Here is a 9,456-nt window from a genome sequence, read left to right on the forward strand (position 1 = left end):
GCGTCTCTGCCTACAGACATGTATATTCCCTGTCCCTTTCTAGGGCTTTCTTTATTTTATTTTCTACTCTCCTGTTCATTCCAAAGTGTATATGAATTTTTGCTTTTCCTTTCCTTTATGTTAGCTTATTTATTTATGGAGGAACATTTGTTGAATGCCATGGCTATAGGGCAACACTACTCCTGTCCCTGAGAAGTCATCAGGGGATTGATTTAAAATAGCTATAAGCATACTGGGAGGCAGGAGAAGGATCAAAGGACAGTAAGCATTACAGCTATTTGCGAAAGTATATTATTCACCATGTGAGTATATCTGATCTTCAGCTTGATGCTCTGATGGTTGCATTAAATGCTGCCTTGTGGGTCAGCGGGGCCAAGATGCTGGAGGTAACTCTGGTATTAGTCTTTCTCCCTAACCATATGTATTTCATCATCAATAACCTTCCTGATGATTTACTGTCCCTCTTCCTACTTGATCTCTGTCCAAAATTGATTGTTTGAAATGTTGAAGTCATTCATCAGTTATTCCTGAAGCCAGGTATGGGGGCAAAATAAAAATTACCAAATTAAAACAAAAAAAGGTAGTGGTTTTCTCTGTGAGAAGAAGGTTGTTGGGACAGAAAGGACTGCCTGAGAGTGTCCGGAGCCAGCCAACACTGCTTTGTGTCTGGGTACAGAAACAGGCCTGAGGAGCAGGCCTAAGGCAGCCCTGGCTGAGGTGAGGAGCAGTGGTAGGTGCCTGATGGGAGGCTGAGGCAGCAGGCCAGCGTGGAGAGGAAAGAAAAAGCATCTATGAAGGAAATAGGTGCCTGTAGCATTTGGTTTGACTGAACCCTCTGCATGCTTTTTGTTCACTTCTACATAGGCAGAGAGGCTGCTCGCCCCTTCCCTCTTTGGCGGTGGTGCTGCCCCGTACCACAGTTGCACCCCACCCAGCAGGCTCCGCTACGCCAAAACACCTTCATGGGAGAGGAGCTGCTGTCACACCTGCGGTATTTATAGGAGGGACATTTACCGCAAGGGCTGTCCTCTGCACAAGAGGCACCCAGGGGGAGTGAGCAACACTCTGTCTGATGTGGCCTGCCACTGATGAAGAGAAACAGTTTCCAGCTCAGGGTGGAAATATCTTTCTCTGCAGTCAAATATTTAAACTATCCCTGCTAATCCTGAGCTACCGCAGCATTTGGTTTAAAGCGATTGCAATTTCCCAGCACCATGTAGCAGCACTGAGCACCGGGCAGACCTGAGAAATGCTGGTGACCAGACAGACCGCCCGAGCCTGGGGGCAGAGCTGAGGAGGAATGACTCATGGTGCAGGGAGCCTACCGCTTAGCAAGCAGCCACAACTATATTGACCGCAGTCCAGAGGCACTCAAGAGGGAGTCCAGAGACTCAAATGTGTGATAATGTCCACTCTATGGCAGCATCACACAAATATAAGTGGGGAGAGGACAAGAGCCCAGGGGCTACAGGAAGGACTGTGTTCAAAGACCACATATCTGAGGGGTAAGAAGGCAGGTAGGACTGATGAGAACATCTGAATTTTGCTCCTGGTAACTTTCCACAGGATGAAAGGCAGAGGATACACAGGTAAAATGCAGTCCACAGGGACAACGCAATAGTAGAAATCTATGGGGGGAGTGAGAACCCCTCTGCATCCAGCAGCAGCACGCAGTAGAGTGCTCCCCAAGTTATCCTGTCAAAATTTGGCATGGAGTCAGGCATGAGCCAGCAGAAGTGAGGGGCTGAGGGCCCTTTGTAACTGGGGTCACAGTCCATGTCCTCATGAAAACAGGCTCAGGTAAAGCCCCAGCTGTCTTGAGGGCTGCCCAGCATCTCCCCAAGCAGAAAGTGTAGGCAAGTGTCCGTACATAGTGATTTGTGTGGAAATGGGGCCTTCCAGCCCTGTCTGTTCCCTTACCGAATCCACTGCTGGATGGGCGAGAAACAGAGAAGGTAACTGATGATATGTCCCTTAGAGGTCCAAGGGGCCACCAGTCCTGCTCCATCATCAAACCCAGCAGAGAGGTGTTTCCTAGAAAGGGCTGAGGGAATACCAGTGAGAAGGTGCTGTTTGTGGGCAGGAGAGCGTTAAGCGGTGACGTGAGGACAGGACAGGGAGCAGCAACTTGAAAAAAGGTCTCTGTTGTCTGTTTTGGTCAGGAAAATGGTTTTGTGTTTGGAAGATAAACTGAGCCCTGAGGAGAAGGATCTGATCCAGGCTCTGTGGGTGGTGTCAGCCCTTCCCTGGTTGCAGAGATGGGCCAACAGTGCACAATTGAGCGCATTTTTGTGTGTGCTTGGATGACTCCAAAGTGCTTTTTCTTTTAAACCTTGACGTGTGCTTTGCCCCGAGAGATTAATGTTGTTTGAACTGTTTTGGTCAGCTCAAAATAGTAAGATGACTATGAGTGAGCTTGTGTGTAAAATTCACTGGTGTGCGCTGGCTGCGCTGCGCTGGCCTTGCAACGCAGACCAGGCAGAGTGAAGCAGTGGACTTGTTCTGGTGTGTTGTTGTAACCATGGGTTTGGGCAAAAAAGAACATTTGGGGTTGTGTGCAGTCACGGACGTGGGGTTGCACGCAGTCACAGATGTAGGGCTGTGGTTTTACATCTTCGGTGAATGATGTTGCAGGTATGGGGCATTTTTAGGAGAGAAGAGCACCCTGTGTATACCCACACAGCAACACAGGATCTCTTGCACTGCATTTATCTGCCAACAGCCTAATTCCACAGAAACTACATGTATTAGCAGACTGCCCATAAGTGTGTTTGTTTAACCCTCCCCAGAAAGAGTTTGGTACCAGGCGGGGGGCACCAGGATGCTTTTGAGATCACACCACCCTCTTGAACACAACACCTGATGGCAGGCCACGCAGAAAAGTTTGGTTGATTGAAAGGTGCCTTTAAATGGGGAACCCCTGTCCATGATGTTTTGCATTTTCCCCCATAATGACTCATTTTTTCTGCTTATGTTATGATGAACAGCAGTTTGTGAATTTGCCAGCCTCGGTGTAATGCATCCTTGGATGAGTGTGACAGGGGTTCCTGGTTTTTTTTGTGTGTGTATTTTTTAACTGCAGTTGGCAGGGTGGTAACTGGTTACTTCAAGTCAGTAGACTCAGTAGTGTGCAGTATGAATTTCTCCCAGATTTCTTAAAGTGGTCTTAGACAGATATGTGCACTTTTGAAATGCCTACTGCCCTGCAGTTCTCTGTGACAGCAACTTCTGCTGTTAGAGACTTTGTAGAGTGTGTACTGTAGCTGCATAACTTAATTGAAAAGATGATGAGCAATTTCTTTCATCCTCCATTGGCAGGAGATGATGGTGATCAGCAGTTATGTTAAAAAGATGGGTTGGACTCTGACTCCTTTACTGCAGGTTGTAGACTTGCCAACCCAGTTACTTTCTGGAAATAGCTTATTGTTTATCTTGGCAATTTAGTGACCTAGTCAGTTCTAGACGTCTGGCTGCTATATAATACCAGATCAATCAGCGCACCTACAATAGCCAGGCACACTTAAGTTTGAAAAGTGGCTGCTGCACATTCATGAAGATCCCACCATGGATGCATTTGGCTGGCTATGCATGAACAGGCTGGTTCTCCATGCTGGTATCTGACCTCCTTGATGTTGACAGGCCTGCACTGCGCAAGCAGTGTGAGGCAAGACTTTCTGCACCACGCACACTGCTCGGGACTACAGCTGTTGGAGCGCAAACTCAAGATACGTCAATACAGATAATGCTGGGTGATGCTCAACCAACACTATGGGGCTTTGTCATTCAGCTGCAGCTTTGTGCATAGGTGAAAGGTGGTCCAGAGCTTGCTTATCCACCGTGCACACTGAATGAAAATTTAGCAAATATTGTCCTTTATAAAAGTGTCAGATGTGTTTCCTGATGAGATCTTGCAGGACAGGACAAACACAGTTATTTTGCACGTACCTGACAAAGTCAAGAGATATGAATCTTTTTAATGTCTATGCTGCTTGAGTTCAAAAACAAACTGCTAGTCCCAAGAGTGTGATCTGTTGCCATTTTAAAGCCGTGAGTTAGTATTTCCATCCATTGTGTCAAAAACCTGTTGCACTGTGGGGACAAAAAACCACAACCCATTGTGCTTAGAATGAAGAACAATACTTGAACAAAGACACGGCTTTTTTTTTTTTTTTTTCCTCCTCCTTAAGTAAGCCAGACCCACCATCTAAAACACGTTTAAGAAACCCAGCTGAATAGAGAGCTTAACGGGTGTTCATGTTGTGTTCCGTCACTTTAAAATGCCGAACAGCCTTGGCAGCCTTATTTTAGGTCATGCCACTGGGGAGAAGCTGACATACAAGTAAGGAGGACCCAGCGTGCCGTTTGACGTGGTGCAGTATGGATAAAGCAAACAGTCATGAGTCCCCCTGTAGCAGTCCTGCTTTATGGAGCTGGCAAAGAAATGCGCTCTCTACAAGTACCAGCTAAAGAGCTCAGTGCTGCTGTGGGAATTTCTCTCTCGTTTTATATTCCCCCAATCCACTTTTGGCACCTCCAGCAACTACAGCGTTGAAGGGATAAACGCAGCTCATTAGGGGCCTAATCCAAAACCCATGGATGTCACTGGGAGTTCGTACGAGCACCGGGACTTGGTTGGGTTTGGTAATGAGCCTTTATCTTTTCTCCACATGTCTGGATATCTGTGATTTAAGTCTCGGCGAATACCCTTCAGTATTCAGTAGAATACCCTTCTCTGAGGGTTAGCCTCAGGGTTCAAAGCAGTGGGTTTTACTTCCCCCTCTCATAAGGACTCATCCTTTGTTTTTCTCTGCATTCATTAGCCAAAAATACACCATCTAAAGTGAAAACACATTCCGTTATTTTAGTTGTACTCCTTGCAATGTTATGACACATCCCTCGGATATCGGCTTTGTTAACTGTCAACAAATTAGTGTCCTCTCAGTCCCAGCACGTGCGCTTGTGGGTCCTGGCCCCGTTAGCTCTGGAGAGTGGCACCGTGCATCCAGCTGAGGCTGCAGCTCGGGGAGCACTCCCTTTCCCAGCCTTTTGCCCTGCTATCCACCTTGGTGGCAGAACAGCAGGACAGCAAGTCAGCATCCTGCAGCTAGGAGAGCTTTCTCTCCTCCTATAGCATTGGGAGAAATGACTGGCACCAAATTTACACTGATTTTCCAGCAGAACATGAAGCCAAAAATATCGGGCCCATATATTTTATATGCTTTACAAAGGCAGATGTGGGTCTTGAACACCATCACTAGAACTGCACTTGCAGCAAAAACCTGTCTGAAACCCCAACCCGGACGTGCCATGCTCGCACATGACTAAGAGACTGGTGCTAATGGGGAAGCTACAGCCTGCAGGGGTGGAAGGAGGAAATAAAAAATCTTCTCTCCATTTAGCAGCTAGAGAACTGAAATGGAAAGTCCAAGAGAATTTTCTGCACCATCCTACAGCCTGAAGTTATGGCTCAACAAGGGTCTGAGCCCATTTGGCCTCAGCGGGTTAACCACAGGACCCTCCTGTTGTTCACACGGTGACCCATGAGATCCCTTTGGAGACCTGATGCCATCCCAGGCTGACCAAAAGAAGGCTAAGGGTGGCTCTGCTCCGTCCCGTGGCCAGTAGCAAGAGCTGCGTCTGCAGCACGGACAGCAAACACTCATGCAAGCGAGTGCGTGTCCAAGGCCTGCTCTTGGGACTTACATCAGCATGAGAGATACCAGGGCACGGCTCCTGGTGATCTGGGGATTTATGAAGCAGTTATTTTAATCACATGGTTAACATTTAGATAAACAGTCGGTGAGTAACCAAGGCATGTCCCCCAACTGAAGTGAGTCAGACACACCATTTAAGGGAAATGAGAGGGGAATAGCTTCATTCCAGCTCCGGCCTTATCCCAGAAGCATTCCAGTTGTTGGCCTGAGGCACTGGCAGGAAGCATTGTCTGCAAGCTTCTTCACACGTTTTTTCTGCAAGATAATTACACGACTTCACTGCTATACCACAGCCTGCTAAGCAATGCTTTACCTTTACAATACGCTAATGTAGTTTTCTCCAGCAGCTCCTGTGTATGCCCAATGTCAATCAATATTCATGCTAATTGTGCATGGAAGCTCTACCTTCTGCTTTGTGCTGGAGAGTGTAATCAGCTGAATCGGACTTTGAAAGAAACCCTCTGACTATTTTCGCTTAGAGATCTGAATTTTAGAAACAGATGTTCCATTCCTGATTTTTTGAGGTCCCCAAACAATCAGACAGTACAACGGGGTGAGCAAAGAAGCACTCTGCGTGCTTGTCAGTCAGCTCTGCTTTCATGTCTGACCCTACCTCTGTTTCTGCATCCTGTCATTTCTTCTCTTTTCTCTGTTTCAAGGGATAAAAGGTAAACTCAGGGTGAATTTAAGCATGGAGAGAATGGATTTTTGGTATTTTAATGCCAGTCTTGTCTTTTAATGCATGGAAATTGCTGCCTGGTCTCCTGCGAAGTCAGTTTACACAAAGGTCAAAGTCTTGCAAATATTCAATTAGGAGACCAGTCAAGTATGCGGGATTAAGTTGTTTATATAAATGTTTGCAGAACCACAGTGTGAGTTCACAGGCAGGCATGGGAGCTTTGGTTTCCCAGCTGATCCATAAAAAAGGGTCAAACACAGCATACTGATAACCACAGTACACTGACAAATGCCATCTAGTGCCAGTCCAGTCTTCACTGGAGCTCCCAGTACCAATTCCCTGTTGTTTCTCAAGGTTAAATTGGAGGCTGATGAGTTTGCAGCATATATTGTTGAAAAAAATAAATAAATTGGTCACGTCTATGGGTACCACTGCCCAGCTCTACACATAGATAGACAGTTGGGAGTGTAAAAGCAGATTTTTCTTTAAGTAAACCAAGAGTTCCCACTGACAGCCAAGGATCAGTGCTGGTGTGGGCTGTGGGAGCATGCAGCAGTGGAAGAGGCCCCATGGACTAAGATCTGAAAACAGGGGCTAGCATTGCTCCCCTGCATTTCCTGTAATTGCTTTTCCTTTTTTCTGCTTCTGGTACCTACTTCTTGAGAGAGGCTGGGGAAAGCACCTGATTCTCAAACCCGCAGAAGCTGGAGGCTTCCAAGAGGGTAGGAGAAAATGAGCTCCCCTTGTGGAGAGAAGCAAATGTTTCTCAAACCCAGCCTGAATTTTGGTGAGCCATGGCAGCACTGGTGGAGACAGCAGAAGACAAAACTAGGCGCGGCAGGAAAAGGTGAAAAGAGGAGCATTTCACACATTAATGTTTCTACGCTTTAATTTTAATGTGGTGTCATTTTTACAATAATTTTTTACAGTCTATCAGGGAAAAGAGGAAAAAAAAAGAGGACTTCAGTGTGCTAAAGTGTTTGTTTCCAGTTTCCCTGCTTTCTGTGTTGGTCAGGTCAGGGAGAGAAGAAGGCATCAGTGAGCAGACAGGAACGTTTTACCTAACCCCAGCGTGCCAGAAGGAGGAGTGAGTATTATGCTTTTTTTATTCTCTGTGGGTAGCTGGCATGATAGGATAGGGAAGTCCCTCATGCCCTTGTATTTTTTAGAATAGCTGCTTTGGCCAGCTTGTGGTTATGCTGTTGAGAGTATGCGACTGGTGCATTTTGAGATGAGAGGTGCTGTGTCAGTGCAATATATTGCTTTTGTTGCTGTGCTTCAATTTGTTTTTAAGCAGTGGTACCTATACTGGAGTTATTAATAGACTGAATTGTCCAAGCAGGGATTCTTCACCCCTCCTGCTGCAAAATACTTACTATATCCCTGTTGCTACAGCATGTATAGCTATGTTACAGCTAGTACAGTCTGTTTTTCACTGCGTGCATCAGTGAACAACGTTTAAACAAAGTTTTTTTTTTTTTAAAAAAAAAGAAAAGTACTGGCAACAAAGAGATGACTTATCATTTGCAACTTTAAAAAGGAGCCTGCAGCTATACGAATCTGGAAATAATATAAACTTAACCCACAGGACTGTTGCATTGGTTTTAGAAGAGCTTACTTTAAAGCTGGTATGTGGGCTCACTAAGAGACTGAGTGGTTGGCAAGGATGCTAACGATTTATGGAATGTGTCTTTGGAAAGGATTAAAGCAAAAAACATGTTGCTTCTTACCAGCTCTGAACTAGGAATATAGCTCTAAGGGGCGAGCGTTAAATTTTAAGCATCCAGTATGTAAAACTTTTAAAGAATAAACTTTTTTTCTTCCCTTGCCCTGGTGCTCAGGATCAAATTCAGTCCAGACTGGATAGACTAAAAATCATTCCCATCTGACGTCCAGGAAAAGGTCAGGAATTAAAGGAGCACTGGCAGTGGTGCACAGTTCCCAGCTTGCGTAAGTACTGTTTGTGAGCTGCCCAAGACAACAGTCAGCATTTTAGCTCCAAATGTCCCAAGCCTCATATAACTGTGTCTCTTCATTTTCTCCCCCTAAGTTGCTTTTTAATACTGCTTTGCACCAAGTAAAAGCACAATTAAAACTGAAGCTTGAGAACTTGCTTAAAACATAAAATTCCCAGGATTTGGTTGGGAAATCTTTCATTTCCTGTATTCACTGGCCCTATAATGACTCTGCCTAGGTACTCAAGCTCTGGTCCCTCACTGTGTTGTCCTCTTCCTGCGAAACAGCTTGTCCTAGGCTCTGTTTGAAATGACAGTGACAAATCTCTCTAATTGGCACCATCTTTTTCGAAGAGACATTCCCTGTTCCTAATGAAAATAACTCCATATTTTTCTTCTGTGCGTGTGAGTGAATGTGTTGTTGCATCTGTGTGTGTCTGCAGAAGGCACTGAGAGGACTTGCTGCCAAACCCAACTTTCTGCCCAGTATGGAGGAGAGGAGAGGCACAGTGCTGTTCTCAGCCCTAACGTCGGCACTAAGTGCTCAAGTGCTGTCTCCCCTTGGGAAGCCACCATTTGACGACTCCCGTGGGGTGCGCACAGGAGAAGTTCTCCCTCCGCAGCAGAGCTGAGCCCACGCAAGGCTTCAACCACCAGATGGATGCCGTAGTTTAGGTTTGGTACAAGTGACAGCCTTTCCCCAGTGATGTGTGTTGCAATGGGCTGTGCTCACCTATCGTGCTAGTCCCACGTGCGGGAGTAGATCTAGAAAACTGCAGAGCAGCAGTTTCCTCTGTATCATAGAGCCTCATCAAGGCAGCTGCTACTAGCGATAAGGGGGCCATGGTTATTGGGCATCTCACAGTACTGGCACTACAAAATGTTTGCAAAACAGCCACTTTCACAGTAGATGCTACTGGAAATGGGAGATACACATCTAAATAACTCTTCCGAGAGGAACAGCATCCCTTTTCCTGCAAGCATGGCTGCCATCCCCTACTCGTCTTCTCTTTCTCCAAGTGCTCATTTGGTTATCACAAAAAGAGGCCTGATTCACGATGACACTGCAGCGTGATATGAAGGTGTATTATCTGTTCCCTGTCAACTT

The 9,456-nt window shown here is 46.1% G+C and overlaps 1 long non-coding RNA gene across 1 annotated transcript; it reads left to right on the forward strand.

Moving 5' to 3' along the window:
- Positions 1-6,906: 6,906 nt before the first annotated feature.
- LOC118250086 (uncharacterized) lies at positions 6,907-8,341 on the forward strand. The gene is made up of 3 exons (XR_004779299.1): positions 6,907-7,240; positions 7,409-7,480; positions 8,235-8,341. It is a non-coding gene; the product is annotated as an uncharacterized LOC118250086 (long non-coding RNA).
- Positions 8,342-9,456: the final 1,115 nt, after the last annotated feature.

The sequence above is a fragment of the Cygnus atratus genome, chromosome 1 (genome assembly GCF_013377495.2).
Source record: "Cygnus atratus isolate AKBS03 ecotype Queensland, Australia chromosome 1, CAtr_DNAZoo_HiC_assembly, whole genome shotgun sequence".
NCBI classification, from domain to species: domain Eukaryota; kingdom Metazoa; phylum Chordata; class Aves; order Anseriformes; family Anatidae; genus Cygnus; species Cygnus atratus.